Source organism: Gopherus flavomarginatus, chromosome 4, assembly GCF_025201925.1.
Source record: "Gopherus flavomarginatus isolate rGopFla2 chromosome 4, rGopFla2.mat.asm, whole genome shotgun sequence".
NCBI classification, from domain to species: domain Eukaryota; kingdom Metazoa; phylum Chordata; order Testudines; family Testudinidae; genus Gopherus; species Gopherus flavomarginatus.
In genome coordinates, this window is record NC_066620.1 from 62,314,872 (window position 1) to 62,337,320 (window position 22,449).

General features: G+C 41.1%; 1 protein-coding gene across 2 annotated transcripts in view; it reads left to right on the forward strand.

Moving 5' to 3' along the window:
• Window positions 1-22,449, forward strand: part of LRFN2 (leucine rich repeat and fibronectin type III domain containing 2) — a 221,629-nt gene that overhangs the window by 2,271 nt on the left and 196,909 nt on the right. The window contains exon 2 of one of the 2 annotated variants that reach the window (XM_050948520.1): window positions 8,590-8,661. The exons of the other annotated variant lie outside the window; for it this stretch is intronic. The gene's annotated coding sequence lies outside the window, so the exon portion shown is untranslated. The remainder of the gene's footprint in view (window positions 1-8,589; window positions 8,662-22,449) is intronic. 2 annotated transcript variants of the gene reach the window in all.

Below are 22,449 nucleotides of genomic sequence, written 5' to 3' on the forward strand. Positions count from 1 at the left end.
GAAGAAAAGTATTGCAATGGCGGTGGAGCTGGGGGGTGGAAGTAGAGGAGGAATCTCTGTAGGCTGGCTTAATATAAAAAGCTTCAGATGAATTCTTTCATACAGACTATGCAGATTCTTGCTCACGTACGCTGTGTTGTTCTCTCCTCTCTAGATGCAACTATTTTCTGTTGCAGCTTAATGCTGTACAGTTTGTGCTGCTTAATATGCCAATGTATCCGGAGCAGAGAGCAACAGTCAACCCTCCAAGCCGCTATTGGCTGCTTTGCCCTCACCCTCTCCCACTGTTCAGAGCGTTAGTGATTCTTGTTTAAATTCAAATATGGATTTAGTTTCCCCCATATGGGAAATATAAACAATGCACTTAGCATTGCTGCAGCAGCATCTGTTTTCCCTGCTCTTCAGAGATGGGATCAGAGCTGACAACTCTTTGACGATTCCTTATAAGTCATGTTGTTCTGTCCTTTTGCAAAGAGCCGTCTGTCTGTCTGGCTGAAGTTTGAAATGCTGCAGGGGCAGGTCCATTTTGGGGAGTGTGCCAAAAAAGATGATGTGCTTCACAATGGATTTTGTATTTATACAAAGACCATATGCCTCCGTGTGTGGAGAAGCTGACTCAAATAATCAAGTTTTAATAGGCGTAGGTGGGTATTTTTTAAATATATATTTAAAGTGAATTAATGTTGAGAAAAGTACCAGATCGACAGCCCTGGAGACTAAATTCTGCCATTTATTGACCCAAAAGGTACAATATGGGCAGTGGCAGTGCAATTTCCTCCCTTACTATGTCAGACCTGACTACAAAGATCACATATAGGGTTAGAAAGATGATTTATTCCTTATTCAGCCCACATTTTGGGATCTCTACTGAGACTCCAAGGATATCACTCACTTAGGTTAGTTTCAGTAGGGTTGGGTTTTTTTAATGTGTTGTGGACACCTGTCCATTAGAGCTAGACTGAGAAGCAGCAACACCTCTCACGAAGGCCACCAAATAACTTCTAGCCATGCCTATCAACTTGAATCAGTGACCTAAAACCAATGGGCCGATTACTGTATCCCATTACCTTTTCCCTGAGCCCTCTAAGGTTTGACTTATCATTTAAACTCGACTGGAGTATTGTGTTCAGTTCTGGGCACTACCTTTCAAGAAAGATGTGGGGAAATTGGAAAAAGTCCAGAGAAGAGCAACAAACATGATTTAAAAGGTCTAGAAAATGTGACCTATGAAGGAAGATTGGAAAAAAAAATGGGGATATTTAGTCTGGAGAAGAGAAGACAGAGGGGACATAACAGTTTTCAAGTACATAAAAGTTTGTGAGGAGGAGGGAGAAAATTGTTCTCCTTAACCTCTGAGAATAGGACAAGAAGCAATGGGCTTAAATTGTATCAAGGGCGATTAAGGTTGGACATTAGTAAAAACTTCCTAACTGTCAGGGTGGTTAAACACTGGAATAAATGGCCCAGGGAGCTTGTGGAATCTCCACCATTGTCTAACCTGCTCTTGGAAAACCTCCAGCCACCTGTCAGGGATGGTCAGATAATACTTAGTCCTGCCATGAGTGCAGCGGACTGGACTACATGACCTCTTGAGGCCCCTTCCAGTCCTATGATTCATCACCAAGTTTCCCACTAAAATGTCTGGATTTATATCTTCATGGCCCAGATATATAAATCATGACAAGGTGCTGATCCACTTTTACTGTACAATGCTAGCTTCCTCTGAAACAGGGTGGGCTACCAGCACAGGGCTGTAGTAATAATAATAATTAAAAAAAACAAAAATCATGTCAACTTCAGTGTGACAAAACACTTATTCTGGCACCAGCTGTCACTTTCCCATATAGCCCGCCTCCACACTGGGTGGAGGGGGATTGTAGTAGGTTCTTCTGATTCTAATAACCCAAATTACCTTCTGTCTGGGAGGCTGCCAGAGCCCTGTGTGAAACTAGCAGATGTAAACATGTCATTAAAAGGCTCACAATGAGGCTGCACAGAAAACTGAAAAAATATGTCCTTTAGAGACATTTTTACTTCTCCAGGCGCATCTTTCTTTTTTTCCCCTCTCTGTCTGCATGGAAATGGGATTTTAAAAACACTACTTTGGAATCCAATCTCTTCCTGCTGCCTTATTTTCCACCTGAATGTTTATGACAACACTTTCATCTCCACTGCAACAAACTGTCAGAAACAGAGGGTTTTGTCTTCAGGTCGGGTAGTAGTTGCAACAAATGAACCTGTGCCAACCAAACAGCATCTCCCCATTCAAAATGTCTACTAAAAACAGAAGAGAAGAGACCTACAGAAAAGAGTCTGATACAATGCTCAGTCTGCTGCCATTGACTTTAGAAGGAGGTGAGTGAGGATGCTTGACACAACACAGGATCAGGCATTTAAAGTAGAATTGTCTTGCCAAAGTTTTCTGTGAGGTGTCAGTGTCTCTGGAAGTCTTCCTTCAGAATTCTTGCTTCAGGTCGCAAAAGCTTAAGGTGTAACTGGATGTGCCTGCTAAGAGCCAATAGGCCTGCTAAAGGGGTAGCTGGTATGGATGCTGGGATTCTGAATGTGGTAATTATGGGTACAATAAGGTCTATAATATGTTGTTTAAAAGGCGTCTGGGCATGACTCCTCTGAGCTGGCCTCTAATCCTACCGGCAGGTGTTGTGCTATCACAGTAGCTGTGATGGGCAGGGGTAAGATAAGGAGAGAGACGCTGGAATAGCAGTCAAATCCAAAGGCTTGGATTCTGATTGGTTACAACATAAGAGGCTGGACCTATGCATCCCAGTCCATGTCAATATAGTGCCTAACAAGAAGGAAAAGCAGGATTAAGGATGAGGTCTGTCTTAAAGTAAATGATGGCTAAGAGCTGCTTCTGCATTTTAGTTGTTTTGGGTTGTTCTGAAAAGCCACTTAAAAAAAAAAAAGTATGTGAAAGCTCATTGCAGGATAATATTGGGCCAAATCTTTCCCTTGAAATCAGTGGAGTTATATCAGAGATGAACATGGTCCCTTTATGTACAAAGCTGTGATGAAATCCTGCAATGCTTCATTTGGATGATTCTAAAGAACTTAGGTCTGAGTCCTTTTGATTTTCACACTGTTGAGTAAACGATAAACTTCTAAAAGCAGCAATAAGATCACACATGTGGACTGGTGTGAGCGGTATTGGAGAAGTAGCCATCTGAGAAATGGCCAAGCTATAGGAAGTAGGTGAGAAAGAGATCTTTCACTCCTTGTATCATAACTTGCATTCATCTCCTCTGATGGGGGAGAGTCCAAAATGGCATCAGATATGAAAATTCCGTAGCTGTTCTCTAGGCATGCATCAGATGAGGTTAAGTAAACAACATACCAAGCAGAAATAACAATCCTTCCTTTGTGGCTGCCTGCTGATAGGAATGAGGAAAGGGAAATAGGGTGATAACTTCAAACATAATCATCTGTGGTCAAGAAAGAGATGGGCTCTGGTATAAGTGAGTGGATGGCATCTGCGTGTGTTGGGGAGGAGATACTCATTGCACCATAAGTGATTTTAGCTGTCAACATGGAGATTTTAATAAGGGATCCAGTAAAAGACCTTCTGGCGCTGAATGAAAACAAGGAGCAATTAAGTGGCAAACGGAGAAACTGTGAGAAATCCTGTGTCATGGTTCTTTCAATGTGCTCTATCTGGTTTGAAAACAACCCATAACAAACATCTGCCTCCTCAGAGATAAAAAAACCAAATCCTTCCCAATCATTTCAATAAACCATTTGATCCCATTCCCTCCATGCATATTACTGGGAGTACATTTATATGCCTGATGATCAGACAGTTCTGCACATTCTATACTTTAAACACCATGTATCAAAAAGACACACAGGAAAAAAAAACATATTGACAGAGCATAAGTTACTTGGGTGGAGACAATTTGATCAGTTTCCTAAACTGACTGCTGACTGGCATTTTGTGAGTTAACTCAGAGATATAAGTGAACATTGCTGCTGCCTGATATTTACTGTATATTGGTTTTTAAATTACAGTACAACATTGATTCCTTGCTCTGAAAGTTTGGCCTGCACTTTCTCCCGCCACTCAGGTCAGGTGACTTATCTGTGCAAGAAGTGTTCAGTTTAAAAAAAAATCCAGCATCTCTTGTGGAAGTGAAATCCTCCTTAGAATAGTTGGGTTTTGCAGGCTCCCTCTGACCCAAATATCCTTCACTTATTGCTCCAAAAATTTCAGTGCTCAAGGAAAAACCACTGTGATGTATGTAGGTATTTTATAATCTCACATGACCAAGTAGCAGCAGGGAACCATGAGCACTTGTGTTCATCCAGACTTGTCAGGAACAATGCAACCTTTCCTTTTGAATGTGGGGGGCCTTGCCACAGCAGTCAGATCTGTTGTGTCTCACCATTAGGTTAGATTACTCCAGTGTTGCCATCTTCAGGATGAGCCTGATGACCACTCAGAAGATTCAGCTACTGCAGAATGGGGACATGGTGCTCTCTCAGAGGTGATTCCTCCTCTCTTCCCCCAGCCCCCGAGACCAGATTACACCTGTGCTCTGTAGTCTCTTGGATCCCATCCTGCAAGGTGTTGATTGCCTTCAAGTCAGTGGGAGTTGAAGGTGCTAGCATGTCTCAGGAGATACATGACCTTTGTAATGATCTACGAATGGGCCAGTAGGCACAGTGGAGCTGTGACAACATTAATGCTCTGGTGAAGACAAGGCCAGATTGGTAGCTGGTCAGAAAAGCAGGAGGATCAGTCACAGGTTAGAGATGTGAAAGAGATTGGGGGAGGGACCAAGAAGGAAATTTTGATAGGTTGGGGGAAGAAAGTTAGTTATATGGCCCTTATCACCTTAGTCTGAGCACCTGGCTAAAATAAACAGGGGCTGCTCTAGGCACCAGCAAAGCAAGCAGCTACTTGGGGCAGCCCATTTGCAGGGGCAGCAGCTGGCAGGGATCCATCCTGGGAGCTGAGAATCGACAAGGGGCCCTGGGAGCTGTAGTTCCTTGGTTAGTTCCCTGCCTATAGAGCCAGCCCTGGATCAGGGAAAGAACTATATTTCCCAGCATTCCCTTGGCCCCTATCAACAGGAAAGGGAGGGGGAGGGGGTGGGAGTGTGGTAGCTAAAATCTCATGCTGCAGCTTGCAGTGAATGGAGAGCTCACTGCTAGGGTGGGGTGGCACTGTGAATGGGGAACAAGTGTGCCTAAGGAGTAGAAGGCTTTGGCCCAGATATCCCGTTCAGAAGACATCCCCAGGCTGGATTAGGGATACTGGTGTAACCTCACCTTGCAGCCCCCAAAGAAGGAATTGGGTGGACTAAATGGACAGTGCACCTCTCTATCTGAAGCCTAGCAAGGGAGGTAGGTGGATCCCACCAGAATTTAAAATGGAAAAGTAAGGGAGAGGAGGCTCTACTGGACCTGGGTGGCTTTAGATACAGTACCAGGCATGTAGGAGGATTTCCACTTCTGAGCCATGGAAGCAGAAATTGACTTTTCCTTTCCAGATTTAGCTAATATTCAGAAAGGGAATCTAGCACCTGCCTTCCAGATTTGAACACCTCAAAATTCAAGAGTGCTCAAGCTCAGAGTTTGGCTACACTGGCACTTTACAGCGCTGCAACTTTCGCACTCAGGGGTGTGAAAAAACACCCCCCTGAGCGCTGCAAGATACAGCGCTGTAAAGCCTCAGTGTAATCAGTGCTGCAGCGCTGGGAGCGCGGCTCCCAGCACTGCAATCTACACCCGTAAGGGATGTGGTTTATGTGCAGCGCTGGGAGAGCTCTCTCCCAGCGCTGGCGCTCTGACTACACTCACACTTCAAAGCGCTGCCGCAGCAGCGCTCTGAAATTTCAAGTGTAGCCATACCCTCAGTTTGGGTAACTGTTAATTCATTTCTCCCAAATCAAATATACTGATCCACTGTAATTTGCTGTAGAAAAAGTAGGATAAAATTGAGCAAGAAATGCATCCCAGTGGTTTTTAGGACTGGAATTGCTTTTTCAACAGCCATTGCCTTTTTTTTTCTAAGTTTTATTTGTTTAAAAGGAAGACAGTGATATTGCATTGGCAAATTCCCCATAGAAACAAAGAGTGGAATAAAAGCATAATAAAGGCACCTCAACTTTTCCTCATTTAAGGAGGACAGTCTTATAATATCATCCAGATATCCTCCAATCACACAAGCTGAAAATTGTTCCACTTCACTGCAGTTCTGTAACCATATGGGAACCAATCCTGTCTGTGTTCTTGCACATCCAAAATTCCTGCTGAATGACCTGCCCTGGGAGCAAGTTACCAGTGACCCAGGGCTGCGGTGGAAGGAGGGTGCAGGTGGGGGGGGGGCAGAGCCCAGGGCTGGGGCAGCAGGGGGTGTGTGGGTGCGGGGGCACTGGTGGGGGGGGGGAAAGGGGGAAGCCCAGGGCTGGGGTGGCGGGTGGCGAGAGCCCAGGGCTGGGATGAGGGCAGCCAAAAATTTTTTTGCTTGGTGCAGCAAAAAACCTCGAGCCAGCCCTGAAAATAAAAAAGGGCTTAGGACCTCACTTTTTTTCAAGTACACTGTTTTGTGTGTAGCTCATCCCTGCCTGAGCTGTTGTGGGTTGTTTTATTTGCCACTTCTAACGGTTTGAGTTTGTTTACAAATATGACAAATGTATTCAAGCCCTTTGTGTGTTCTCCTTTATTTCCAGCCTTTCCATCTTTCCTTCTCCTTTCTGAATCAGTAAGTGGAACAAATGGGCTTATTTATTTATTTTCCCTTCTCTGAACATAAAGGGTTTTTATCATCAGGACTCAGATTAGTCCCCAGTTAATAATGATTTAAATAAAACAACAACCCCTCAATCCCAGTAAAACCTGGAACCCTATTGTCAGGTTAAACATGAGAGGCCCATCTATATACAGTATCTTGTGTCTATGCTTTTCCTAACGGAGTGGCATTGATAGGTTTATAAGTGCTAGCAATCAAATACCTTGAATATGTGCACACTGCACTTTTAAAAATATATACAGATAATCCTTCTCCTGTCTAATTCCGCAAATGGCATAACAAGGGCCTATGAGTCTGACCATGGAAACTGCCATACGATGCCCTTCCACTAATATCCCAGGATCTCAAAAGGATGAAATTCACAACAGTGCAGAGGGCCAGCATGAGTTGAAGGCACAGGACAGGTAGAAAACAGAGCTAAGTGGTGCATAGGCCTCGTTATGGCTTTCCGCACAATGGTCAATTTTACCCTCCCTCAGTTCCCTACTGCAAAATGAAACAGCTAAGATAACAATTACTAGCTCAATTCTAAGACTTAAATAAATAACCCCCAAACCATTGTCACCCTAGTCAAAATGTCTGCTGCAGTCATCCCAATGGTGCTCACTGGTCAGATCCTATCACATGACGCATTCTGGTAGTGTAACATGATGATTTTTTGTATTGCAGTTTGCACCTTAGCGGTCTAGCTGATACTGGGGTGGAGGGGGTGGCAATTGTGCTAGGCACTGTATAAACACCATTAGAGATTGGGCCTGAGCTGGGTTGGTGGCAGAGCTGAGAACAGAATTCAGATCTCCTGAGTTCCAGTCCACTTTTGTCTAGACCTCACTATTTCTCTTGCCCTTATGGACTGGGATTTTAATTGATGCTTTTAATCTAACTTTGGGGAAAATATTTTTTCATTGCTTTCTTAATGCCATATGCTGCACTACCATAGGACTGCAATGGGCATGTTGCTGGTCTAAAAATGAAGTTATTTCATAAGTCGTTCTATACATCATGAGGCTGTTATTCTTTAAAAAACCCAATTTTAGTATGTGTAGTAGGTCTGCCTATCTGCTTTTATTGACCTGTAATATTAAAAACCAGTGAACGCTTCTGCCAAGCTGTTCTTCCCAAACATGACTTGCACTGCCTGCTTAGGGAACAGTGAACTTGTGGCCTTAAAAAGCTGTTTGATTGCCATGTTTCTGCAGCAAATTAAAAATCCTGGAAACTTAGAATCATCTCCAGAATCTCTTTCCTGAGTTACATTGCTTCCAGAAGGGACTCCTAAGTGTTGAAGTCCAAAGTTACACTGTTTTGTTTGCAGAATTTATTTATTTTTTTTGTCGTCTTACCTTCTAGATTCTGAGTTTGCAGAACTGGCAGTTTGGTAAAATAGCTTTTGACTTTTAAATTGAGTGCTGCTTTTATTTATTTGGTGTATGCAATCTAGTCAAGCCAAGAAGTGGGGGGGAGAAGGGGAGAGCTGCTCTGGAAGAGTAAATACAGCATCACACAACACCCCTTCCAAATCACTCCTCTGACTGTAATCACGCACTTTCATTTGTTTTAAATGAAACATGTTTAACATTCCTTAACTGCATAATAATATATCAATATACAGGGGCGCTGGAACAATTTGTATAGTAGGGGTGCTGAGAGCCATTGAACCAAACTGTAAACTCTGTGTATAATGGAAACCACTTTAAGACAGGGGGTGCTGCAGCACCCCTAGTTCCAGCACCTATGTCAATATTCTAGGGGTATGCTTCTGGTGTCTGAATGTTGCCAGTTGGAGCAAGAGAGAATTGTTCACCTTTTCTTCACAGGGTTCTTTGGACTCAGCAGCACTCCTGATGTGATAACCATCTAATGTGAAAACAAACACGAGTGCATGTATAGTAAGTATCAAGCTGCAAAGTCATATTAGCATCACTGTTGATGTATTGGTTAAGCTGGGAGAGACAAAAGTTACATATAAGTATTTGAAGTCTGTGAACAGCAAAAATACAACTACTTGTTTAGCACAGACCAAAGGCGGTACAACTAGGATGAAAGTGTAAAATTTGTTAGTGCGGGTCATATAAGACCTGATCTAAATCCCACTGAAGTCAATGGAAGTTTTTCCTTTGGATCAGGCCCATATTAGAACAAATAAATAGGACTGCCAAGTGATTTTAAAAAAATAGATCACGATTAATTGTGCAGTTAATAACCCTGTTAAACAATAATAGAATACCATTTATATAAATATTTTTGGATGTTTTCTCCATTTTCAAATATATTGATTTCAATTACAACACAGAATACAAAGTATTTGGTGCTCTCTTTATATTTTTTATTTGAAATATTTGCACTGTAAAAATAGGTGAATTAAAAATAGTAATACAAGTACTGTAGTGCAATCTTTTTAACATGAAAGTTGAACTTACAAATTCAGAATTATGTACAAAAAATAACTGCATTCAAAAATAAAACACTGTAAAACTTTAGTGCCTACAAGTCCACTCAGTCCTACTTCTTGTTCAACCAATCACTCAGACAAATGTTTGTTTACGTTTGCAGGAGATAATGCTGCCCATTTCTTGTTTACAATGTCATCTGATGTATTCCCATTCATGCGTCAAGCACCATTCTAGAGGACATACATCCACTCTGATGATGGGTTCTGCTTGATAATGATCCAAAGCAGTGCAGATCAACGCATGTTCATTTTAAGTATCAGGGGGTAGCCGTGTTAGTCTGTATCCACAAAAACAACAAAGAGTGAAGAAGTGAGTTTTTTTTTTCCCCATGAAAGCTTATGCCCAAATAAATCTGTTTAGTCTTTAAGGTGCCACCAGACTCTTTGTTTTTTTATGTTCATTTTAATCATCTGAATCAGATGCTACCAGCAGAAGGTTAATTTATTTTATTTTTTATTTTTAGTGGTTCGGGTTCTGTAGTTTCCGCATCTGAGTGTGGCTCTTTAAAGACTTATGACAGCATGTTCCACACCTCATCCCTCTCAGATTTTGGAAGGCACTTCAGATTCTTAAACCTTGGGTCAAGTGCTGTAGCTACCTTTAGAAACCTCATAGGTACCTTTTATGTTTTGTCAAATCGGCAGTGAAAGTGTTCTTAAAATGAACAACATATGCTGGGTCATCATCCAAGACTGCTATAACATGAAATATATGGCAGAATGTGGGTAAAACAGTAGAGGACATACAATTCTCCCGCAAGGAGTTCAGTCACAAGTTTAATGCATTATTTTTTTAACGAGCATCATCAGCATGGAAGCATGTGCTCTGGAATGGTGGCTGAAGCATGAAGGGGCATATGGATGTTTAGCGTATCTGGCATGTAAGCATCTGGATTTTAGGTGACATTGTAATAAAGAAGTGGGCAGCATTATCTCTTGTAAATGTAAACAAACTTGTTTGCCTTAGCAATTGGCTGAACAGGAAGTAGGACTGAGTGGACTTGTAGGCTCTAAAGTTTTAAATTTTTTTCAGAGCAGTTATATAACAAAATCGACATTTGTTAATTGTACTTTCACAATAGAGATTGCACTACAGTATTTGTATGAGATGAATTGAAAACTAATTTCTTATCATTTTACAGTGCAAACATTTGTAATAAAAATAATATAAAGTGAGCACTTTACACTTTGTATTCTGTGTTGTAATTGAGATCATTATATATTTGGAAATGTAGAAAAATATCCAAAAATATTTAATAAATTTCAATTGGTATTGTTTAACAGTGCGATTAAAACTGCGATTAATCGTGATTAATGTAATTGTGATTTTTTTGAGTTAATTGCGTGAATTAACTGCGATTAATCAACAGCCCTACAAATAAACAAAAATTCATTAGTAATTTTGTGAATAAAAGCAGCATGATTGGTTCACTATGATTCATAGCCTTATCTTGGTTTTCATCCAGATGACTGAACTCCATTCACAAAAAATATTTGTGAATCCTAAAAGCTTTAAGAACTTGTTCCCAGTGATTTTTGGCCGATCACTTCCTTGTTTTTGTAGTTTTTTTTCCCTTTTTCAGAGGCGTCAGCCATCCAGTCAGGAAGCGGAAACAATAAACCTTCTGACTTAGGTGACCAACCACTCCATACAATGAAAAGCAAATCATGACTAGTGATATTAATACCCAGCTCTGTATAACACTTTTCATTAGTAGCTCTCAAAACACTTAACAAAGGTTGTCCATACCATTACCCCATGTTTGAATCATGCTGAAAATTCTCTCTAAACTATTTGAGAAATAATTATGACCAGCTATGTATGACTGAATCAGAATAGAATCACTAATCATTTTGCTATACAAATACAGTAAAGGCTAAATTAATAATAAATATTGATTGAGTTCAATGGCTTTGACTGGTATTAAACATTTAAGTAAAGGGCTGTACATCAGGATATGTATCTTAACAGTGAGATCTGTTAGACTGTGGAATAATCTCCAAAGGGAAGAGCTGGCAATGCCATCTTGTGGGATATTTTCAGGTGGACAAAACACTTGAGAGATAAGGATGGTTTTGTGGCTAAGGCATTTGTCTGGGTTTCCTGAAACACCACACCTGGGTTCACGTTCTGGTGTTGCAAAATGCTTCCTGTGTAGCTTTGGGCAAGTTGCTTAATTGCTGTGTGTCTCGATTTCCCATCTGTAACTGGGGATAATAATTCTTACAACACTACAGTGAGGTAAAGAATTAACATGTCAATGTCTGTAAGGTGCTTGGATATTAATGAAGAGGTGTATAGAAATAAATAGAATGTATTATAAGGAACTATTGTGTGCTGGCAGTTGGATGGACATAACTACCTAATGGAGCTGGTAAAACATTTTTTCAACCAAATAATTTTCCTGATGTAGTAGGGTGGTGGTTTTGTGTGTGTGTGTGTGTGTGTGTGTGTGTTTTTAAGAATGCCAATTATACCTAACTTTTTTTTTAATTGGAAAAGTTTGAAACAATGTTTTTTGTTTTGACTGAAAAATGTTTCCATATTTAAATGTTCTTCAATTTATGTTCTTTGATGATTTTCACTATTTCAGTTTTGGAACAAATGTTGAAATACTGGAATATCCCACAGGATTGAAATTCTATTTTGGAACAGCACTACTACTAATCTGATGAAGCCAAAACGTTTCCCCGAACTCCTGATGAAATTCAACCATGATCTGAACAGTCTCCATGCTGGTTTTGGGCATATCATAGTCACACAAAGAGATTCATTCTTTCTTTGAATGTGTATTTTTTTTCTCTGTTGTTCATCTTGCCCTAGTGAGTCTGTTTCCTATGGATGGTTATGCACAGAGGAGATATAAAGTTTAACCAGTTCTCCAAGTTGTAAAAATACTGCTGAGGTTGCTTTATGGCTCACAGGGCTGCTGGTATGAGGGGAAATGGTAATGAAAGCTTTATACCCTAGCTGTGAGTTTGGGTCCCATCTATCAAAGTAAGTGAGGCTGATGATGGTCATTCCTAACCCCTGGAGAGTGCTGCCTTTTGAAATCTAGCAGTACTGAGGTGGAGAGAATGATCAACAAGGAACTTCAAAGACCAGACTCAAGGCTTAACAGTTGGTGCCGCTGTGTGAATGGATACATACAGAAAACGCAAACAAGGGATGACAGGTGGAGAAAATTCTTGAGGTGCAGGAAGAACTGCATATGGCAATTCATCAGCCTCTGTATTAAAAAGGTTGTCTGGTGCATGGTGTGCATTATCCTGCACTTGAAATGGGAATATAAATCCCAAAGCAATCCCATTTTAAATGTGCTAGGGACCATTTTTTTTTTATTAACTAAAAGAGGTGATTTCATCCCTCTCAGCCAAGGAAAAGGAGAGCAATGACTTGGGCTGTAAACTATACTGCCCAAGCCAAAATCATCTTAGCATGCCGGGCTTTTCTAGACTAATGTTGAGACATGACACCAGTACCATATTGCAGCAATAACGCTTCACGCTCCTAGTACATCTGCTAATCAAGGCTCTCAAAGTGCTTAGCAAATATTAATGAATTAATCCTCAGTTATCCTTTTTTTGGGGGGGGAGGATGAGATCACTGTTCCTATTTTAGGGGTGGGGAAATGGAGGCCCAGAAGGTAAGTACCTTCCCATACCGTATGTATGGGGGAGCTGGTAATTAGGTCACCTGACAGAATTTTGGATTTAGCCATGCTTCCTTCTCACGGCTGAACCTTAACACTCGATGCTTTCGTTTCAGGCTGGCAAACTTGGGGCTTCTTTGGATGATCAGGGCACACTTTTCCAAACTGGCAATTAGAAATGACCCCCAGTGCCTGCCATTTCTAACCCCCAAGAGCTGTATTTCAGTCACGTTGGGCCTGAATCTATAAGCACTCCACATAGCCATAGAGTTTTATGGCAAGAAGGGACCACCAGATCATCTAGGAAGTCACAATGAAGTCAGCTGGAACTCTGCTCATGAAGCACTGGCAGAGTTTGGCTCTGTGCTGTAGTGCAAATGTCTGAGATTTACCGCAACAGTCATGAGTTACAGCCCACAAATATCAATACTATATAAATAGTACACATTTGTGGGGAACCACAGCTAAAATCCTTGTCCCTCAACTTCCAGAACACAGGGTTCCATCAGTAGCAACAGTATCCTTTCTTTGTTTCTGTGGGCCAATCACTAGGGGGCAATGTCATTCACTAATTGATGCAAACAAAGCCAATATATTAGTATTTCATGAGGTGATACAGAAGAATGGGGATGAAATAGCTTTATTTAGTCTGATCCTCTCAGTGCAGTCATATTATAAAAAATATTACACATGGTGATGAGCAAGCTGTTTTAGATAAAATAAGACCCATTAAACCATGTTGTGTTAATAATCTTTACCTTTTTTTAATCAATATCCTATTTTTGTGTGTGTGTATGTGCATCTGTCTGTGGGATTCAGCTAAGATAAGAGCTGGAAATGCTCAAACAGTACACTAATGGCTACTCCTAGGTTGTTTTTCTAACTAGCAGTACCAGAAATCTTGCAAAAGAGATTCCAACCCAGTTTTTTCAAGACCCTCTGTAGCCTGTATTGCAGACAAAAAGGGTGTCAAATTCATTTCTGGTGCAATGCCACTGACATCAGTGGGTTACACCAGGAATGGATTTGGCCAAAGATGCTTAGAGTTCAGATAAGCATTGATTAGGAATTTAGACTTTTGGGTGCATCTCTGAACAAAGTTCCAGAGTGCTAGATGTGCTTTGGCTCATGACTGCAGATTCCCTTCAGCATTTGGATGAAAATCAGATTGTTTGCTGTAACTCCTTGCTCACCACATATGAATGAACCTGGGCGGGGAAGTGGAGAGATCATTTGGCATGGGGTGCTAAGGTGATGAGCATGGTAAAAAAGCGCGCACACAGAGAGAGGGGTAGAAAATGGTGGTTTGAGTGTCATTTTCCCTAAATGAATTTTGCCACAGCTGTTTAACTTCAGTCTAAAGACAGCAAGTGGGCTCACTACAGACAAGGGGAGCGAAGGGTGAAAAAAAGCATAAAGTGGAGAGAGATGGAGCATTGAGGCACCAAAGAAAGTTAAGTGACTGTAGTGCTAATGATCTTGTTCAGGTCTATGAGCAGCTGTTGGTTTTTAGCTATTTGATGGTCTGACATCCAAGGGCAGGCAATTGCCAACTCTTCTTGTCCCCAACCTCATGCTCTTTGTAGTACATCTCTGACTATGCCAGTACTTTACTTTTGGAATATTGTGGTTAGTATTAGTGAGACATTTTATGTCTCACTTCACTGAGTGTCACACTATAGGAATATCATGTGGGGAAAGTATCAGTTTTCAGAGACTACCCCTGTGAAACAAGCTGTGACCAAAGCAAGCTGGACAGGAAAGACACTAGTATGTTAAAACAATAACTCACACTGTTCTGAGACCCAAATATCATAGAGTTTTGGGCTGCTATTTTATTCTTTCCAGCCCAACCTTATACCTCTGTCTGGCCGTCCAGTAGTGTGTTTTTTCTAACTTCCCCGGTCTCTAAGGCGGAAGGGCAGGTGGTGAAAATCAGCAAGATACATTTTAAGCTGAAAATCCCAGATCAAAGTCTATAAGGCTGTGGAATAGCCTAAAGGAAAGCGGTGGGAGCCCCATCATCTGAGTCCCTTTAAAACATCGTTACATATTGTACTTGACAACATACTATAGGACACCCTCTTGCACTGGCAGAGAGGTGATATGTCAGTCCGAAGCCATAGTTTGGTTAGGTTATGTTACCTCAATCCTCTTGCTTAAGACTCTGCTAAAATTGCTGCATTCAGTCTTTGCAGGTTGTCTGCCATTGCTTGTAAGGCTCTGGAAATTCAGTGCAGATTGGGGGACCAGGATATTTGAGTGGATCTCTCGCTAAATTGACTCATCAGTAGAACTGAGTGAATAAACTACTTGATTTTTTTCAGTTTGATGGTCAAATGGAAATATGGGGTGGAGGAAGTTTCGTTTTAAAAAAGTGTCAGTTGGGATTCTTGCCAAAATGAAAAAAAAAATCTCTCCTATAAAGGGATTTGGAATTCTACAAAATGTTTACTCTAACCCCAAACTTTTTTTTTTTTTGGTTTTAACTTCATTATGGCTGAGTGTTTGATTTTTTTACCTTTTTAGAAATTTAGCTAGATTTATTTATTTTTAAACCAAAATAATCATCTCAATGATGAAACAAATCCATTTTGACTTTCCATTTTTTAAAAATTCAGACACAAAATTCAACCCAAATTCACAAACAGCTTTGGTCTGAAATTGCATTTTATGGTGAATTTATTATTTAACCAAACATTTCACCCAGCTTTGCTGAAGAGCAAAATTTTACCAGCAGGAGGAAAGGAGGAAAATTTGCACTTTAAACATTTCCTCAAATTGGAAAAGGTGGCCAGCGCTGCAATTAACTGGTCAATTTGAAAAAGCTATGCTGTTAAAGAGGTACTTTAGAATTGAAACTAGCTTCAGAGCAAGTGTTTTGAGTGACCAGGGAGACTGAAGTGTTCTCCAGGATACTTCAATCTCCCTGGTCACTCAATAACAGACCTAAAAGTGGCAATTCTTCAACAACAAAAACTTCAAAAAACAGACTCCAATGTGAAACTGCAGAACTGGAATTAATTTGCAAGCTGGATGCCATCAAATTAGGCCTGAATAAAAGACTGGGAGTGGTTGGGTCATTACAAAACTTAAACCTAATTTTCCTCCTACCGTTACTCACACCACCTTGTCAACTGTTTGAAACAGGCCACTCTCATTACCGCTACAGAAGTTATTTTCCTCCTTTGGAATCCTAGTCTTAATTGAATTGTCTCATTAGACTGATCTCACACTTAGTAAGGCAACTCCCCATCTTTTCATGTACTTATATCTGCTCCTGTATTTTCCATTCCATGCATCTGATGAAGTGGGTTCTAGCCCATGAAAGCTTATGCCCAAATAAATTTGTTAGTCTGTAAGGTGCCACAAGGACTCCTTGTTGTTTTTGCTGATACAGACTAACACGGCTACCACTCTGAAACCTGTTCAGTGTTACACTCCTGTGTCGGGGATAACATACATTCTCCTGTTTGGCAGACCAGCTCAATGGCCAAATTTGGAAGGTCAAAGGAGAGAGAATTCTGGGTACAGCCAGACCAAAAATTATTTGTCAAAATTGTTCATTAAATTAACTTGAGGGAAAACAGGAAATTTTTTAGGGACAACTTGCAATCAGGAAAACAGGTGAAGTTCATCTAATTACATGCTACAAATTAGTTGCTTCTCTCTTTCCTGCATACGTGCTCACACGTACACTTTCTATACAAAGGAAAAAAGTATAAGTCTCTGAGCTAAATTCCACCTTCTGATACAAGTGCACAACTTCCCTTAACTGCAGCAGCAACACAATCCAATTTCCAAATCGCAGGCATTAGTGGCCAGTTCAGATTTTCAAGCATTCATCTGTATTGTGAGGATTAGAATCCAACCCCTAGTGATGTGGAGTGCATACCAGCCTCAGTTACCCAAAACAGGGTCTTGTCCCTTAATGTCTATTAGTTGCATTAATAATTCACTTAATTACACAAATATATTGAGTGTGTCCCCCTCTGACATTCAGGTAAACAAAGTTGCAGCCCATGGAAAAATTCCTATTTCTGACCCCTCTGCTCTGAATTTCCTGGTCTCATATTAACTTATTTTCTTGATATTTTTTTTTTAAAGCTGCTAATAACTATAGTAAAGATGAGAAGCAACTATAAATCTTCTAAGACAACCATTGTGATTAGTATATGCAGTCCGTAAGAGAAACAAGTACAGTAGTGGTCATAAAATATAGAAGGTTTACCCTTGATGCCATCCATAAAAGCCAGTGATTTGTGAATCCCTGGGGTCTGTTACATCAGTCATTCATGACTTTATTTAGTTTCCTGTGTGGCTTAACAAGACTGGTGGAAGGGGAGTAGTTTTGGTGAGTAATTGGCAATTCACAGTGTAATCATTAGTGCTGTAATTAGTCATACAAACTAGAGATGGAAAAGTCCCATTGTGTTATCAGGTCTATTTTCCTGGGCCAATACAGGAGTGAAACTGGCAGCATGCTTTCTGGTTTTCTTTCCAGTCTAGTTTTAAAAATCTTTCCAGTAAGGATTTTTTTTTGGGGGGGGGGAGGATTTTTCTTTTTTTAAAGTTACGATATCTAGCCAGTGTCTCTTAGTAGAAAGAGCACTGGGACTCAGACTGACTTCTATCCCCGGCTCTGCCACTGGCCTACTCATTGACCATGGGCAAGTGGTTTCCTCTCCCTGTGCCTCAGTTAGTTTCCTTATGTGCAGAATGAGGATAATGATACTGTTCTTTGAAAGTGCTTTGAGACTGACTGACTGACAAGAGTGAGGTAGTGTTGTTTAACTCTTTAACAGTCACACATGAACACCCACACTGTGCATGCCGCCATCTTCTTTCTTTGTTGGCATCCTCTGCTGTGTTCTGTACTTTAGGTTGTAAACGTTTTAGGGCAGGGATATTTCATTAGCCTGTGAAGTGCCATGCGCACCTTTTGAATTGTGATATGCAAGTAATACCACACAGATGGAGCAGACTGTTAACTAGTGACAGCAAAATGACTAGTTGCGCTGGGTGACTGTCCTATACTTTTTCCAGTTTGCCCCGGGCAGCCCACTGGGGCACTGAAGGCGCCAAGGCTTGACTTCAGTGCCCATGTTGATGCTGACTCTGCTGGTTTGACTCAGAATATCATGGGGACTGCCCCAGGTGGTTTTTGGCTCCACTCAGAGCTGGACACATTCTGCATCTGGTGTTTAGAATGGGGCTGCATTGGGGAAGCAGTGGTCACTACTTGTTTCTGGGCATGAAGCAGAAACCACTTTCAGTGGCACTGGTCAATAATCTCCTGGCAGTGGCTAAGAGTGCAATACCAATGCTAATTTGTCTAGCTCTGTCAGCATCATTGATCATGAGAGGTTATTGGCATTAACATGCTCTCCAACTGGAGTGGATAATTAGCCCTTATGTGGCTTCACTTCTTTTTAGATGGAAGATATACTCCATAGCTGCTGTTAGTTACTGTTTCTCTATAAAATCCTAACTTACTTACCAGCCTGGGCCTGCTTCTAAGTACCTAAATCCCTTTGGAAAAAGAGGCTTAGGCTTGTAAATTGGTTACACATTGCGACACTGAGCACTGCAATGGCTAAATTACCTTTACAAATCTGGGTCAAAGTACTTTGTTTCTTTAGCAACTTCCACCCAAGGACCTCAAAGTACTTTATAAACATTAATGAATTCAGCCTTTCAACTTCCAGGGCAGGGGGTAGTACCACTAATTAAGATGACTTGCCTCAGGTCACTCAGAAAATCTGGCAAAGTTGTGAATGGATAACAGGTTTCCTGACCTCCAGCCTTGTGCCTTAACTATAACCTTCTTTCCTTTTCCCTTCCTGTTATGAGACTCACATATAAATAAGAGATGAAAATAATAGTAGATATATATTTACCCATGATCCAGAATGGTTCTGATGTACTCAGATATGAAAATGCCGTTTCATTAGGCTGCTTCTTTTCCCAGGAATTCCATGGATAAGTCTCTCTCTTGTTAGGTTTTCATAGCTCTTCAGCTGTTTATCTATTGTACAAAACCAAGGAAAGACTGGGTCATGCTATATGCACTCCCAGGGTCCAAGAGGGAATTTCTTAGCCTGTATTCTGTAATGTCTTCTGGCTGACTTGAAGGTCTCTGAAATAAATGAAGCATGCACACAGGGAAGCCTGCCTGCTATTAGAGACATGGTGTTAACCATCACATCTTGACCTTGAGCATGTGCATGTTAGAAGGATTGGCTCTGCTGCCCTTTCTTTCCTTGGGGCATTGAGTGTCACCTCTAATGCTCCTGATGTATCTCCAAGCAAGATTCGGGGCTTGTTTTAGATTCCTTTGTAATCAGGTGTCAAAAACCCCAAGCTGCCCCCAAGGAGCAGCTTGTGTCAATTCTCTTATTAATAGGGCTATTTGAAGAAGTGTTGATGCCTCCCAGAAAAGTAGAGACAGAGTTCTACTTAGAGACGAATGTACTGGGGCACCTGGCATGGTTTTCTCTTGGTTTTCCTGAAAAATCCAGGGGACAAAACCACAAGGTTTAGGCTGAACATCAGGAAAGGTTTTTCTCACTGAGATTTATTAGACTGAGGATAGTCTCCCAAGGGAGCTGGTGGAAATCCCAATGCTTTGGACTTTCAAAGCAGACTAGTGAAGAAATCATTAGAAAATGTACCTCAGGGGAAAAAAATTGCATTAGTAGAGGCTGGGGAAATGGACTAGATGGCCTGATAGGGCTCTCTTTTTGTATCTAGCCTCTACAGATATTTGCATAGAAATAGGAGTATTGTTAATTAGCAGTTCACCAGCTTCCTATGCTTATACCATATTAGGAATTGGGAAATCCCAGTTATTGCGTTATGCCACCTGCTGAAGAAAGGAGGCATTACAGGGATGCAACAGGAAAAGTCTGAGAGACACAGAAGACTCAGAAAGCGGCTATCCCTTTGCTACACCCATGAGCATTTCTGGCCTGGTTTCAAGGCACTTGTATCTTAACCCAAATATCATTCAGCGCACTGTGTGATGTTCCACGTCGTGACACAACATGATGACCTCATGGGTAGTGTTGTACTTGTACCCATGGGGTGATATCCTGGCCCCATGGAAGCTGATGGGAGCTGTGCCAGGGACTTCAGTAGGGGCCAAGATTTCACCCATATTGCTTAGATACAGCATTGTCTTTGGCTGCAAGGTTTGATCAGCTTTATTGTTAGTAGAAGTCATCATCAGTATCATAATAGGAATAGACAAAGAGGTTTAGAAATAACAGATTCAAAGCAAACTCTGAGATCACAAGTAAAGGATTATGATTTCAAGAGCAAGTGAGCTCCAAAGCAAGAAAGTGTGCCAATGGGAGTTGCTTTGGGGGATAGCTAGAAGGCCCTAGAGCATACGTGTATGCTGCTGGACTAATGGAAATGCTTGGAGAGCAATCCTGAGGCATGCATTTTTTCCCAGAGCAGTAGAGCATCTTGACCTCCATTTAAAGTCCATGGAAGCTACAGGAGCAGCATGGCTGAAAATCAGGCCCAGTTTGTGGGCAATTCCTGTAATCAAAAGACTTTTTTTTAGCTGCAGAATGCTGTTACTGTTCTTACTATCGATTATAATGCAAAGATCTTTCTGTTTGAGTCAGGAAATGTGACACATAACTAAATTTGCTCCTAAATACCATGTGTTTTTTTTTCCAAAGTTCTCCAAGCAGTATCAGTGGTGCTTTAAGGAATATTTTCAAAGCTTACAACATCTGCTAATGAGGTGGTGGTGATATTGCTTCAATTATGTGCTGTAGGAGAAGAAGGAGACGTTAACTGTCATTCAGTTTTAAAATTATAGCAATCATTTTAAAAGTAGCCGCCCTCCTTTGTCTTTAAGTGAAATCATCCCATCTCAATGGCATTGGCTTGGCAAATAAACGCTGGGAATGGCTGCTCCTTGCAATGATAGCTTCCTTCATGGGAGCAATATGAAGAGCTTCATCTCGTAATATGCAAATCAGGCTAGCTTAATTCACCTGACTTGCATTGCTTGGCTCTTGTTTTCCATCGTTGTCTGTCATGAATGATTAGGAGATGCAAAAGAGCAGCCTTATGCCTTTTGTGTGGGCTCTTTCTAGAGAGCCAGCACTGACGAGACCTGTCTCTGTGAGATTTCTGTCTCACTAAGTGGAGAGAGGGGAAAAAGATGCATCTCATCCCTAAGACTAAGTTTTTGAACAATTCATACCTGAATAATTATAAATTACTTTCAGCAAGACTGTGTACCCCTCCAAAGCACAACTTCACTGGGCTACCTGCTGCACTGAGGATAAGCAAACTGCTACAGCTCTTTGTAGGGTGCAGCATGCTCCCGCATGTGTGTCCAGCCAGCTCTGCTGGCTAGCACATGGGGATAAGAGGGATGGAGCTACTCTCCAACCTACTCTTTGCCCACTTTCTCCCTTGTGGGTGGCACATCAGTCATGTAGCCCCTGCTCTACTTCTAGAACACAAGATCTTATACTCAGGCCTTATAAAATCATGAGTTTGGCTTTAAAAGCATAAGATTGTTTGTTTGTTTTTTGCAAAATAATACATTTTAGGCTCATTTTATTAGGTTTCTGAGACTTTAAGGTGCGCATGGATCACGTTTTTAAATTTTTTCTCCTGTAATGAAATGCTAACCTGTATAATACTGCTCAGTTACTAGGTGGTGCTGTGTGTAACATACCCTAGTTAAATGAACCTTAGTCGTAGCTGGCGGAGCATTTAAAGGATCTTAAGATGATCACATCTGGTATCCATGTCTGGTAAAGAAGAACATGACATCCCCTGAACCATGAAGGCTAAAGGCTTACTTAAAAAAATATATCTGAGATTCTCTCCTATTGCATGAATCCAGGAACTGTGGCTTTAAGGAAAAAAACTAAATATCATGAGACTCGCAATAAAAACATGAGTTGACAACAATGAATCTTTGTTGCCTCCAGTCCCTCTGCACCCATGCTGGTGGTAATTGGAAACAAGCCAGAAAATATTGCCATTTCTAAATTTTTGCTCTATTTAAAAATCAGATAAACATTTTCTATGTTTTATTAGCACAGAGCAAATCGAAATGCAGGTTAAGCTGAATAAGTGAAACTTTATTAAATCCTGGGCACTGCTCTAGCTCTATGTGGTGGAGTTACTTCCAGCCTAATTCCACTGCTTGTGTTTCCCTGCTTTCATGTCAATAACAGCCCCTTAAGGGAGCATGGGCTCTCTGATTCCAGTTCCACTCATCATGCTACATCTTCCCTGTTTTAATAAATATATTAAAAACAAATAATGTAATGCCTTGACCCCGTGTCCCTTGGGCCAGAGGTTTCTAGCATTCAGCTGAGTTGGAGTCCCATTTTTACCATAGACTCCTCCGGTCTTTAGGGTACTTTGGTCTTAACAGGCAACTACACCATGAGTGACCTATCTCCAAGTCTAGCAAGTCCTGTCTCTCTGTGGAGTCTCCTCCTTCCCTGTGGGATTAGCCTCAGGATGGTTCCTTGTCTCTCACTATCCATTAACAGTGTGTGTGATAGAGCCCGGAAGTGAAACTG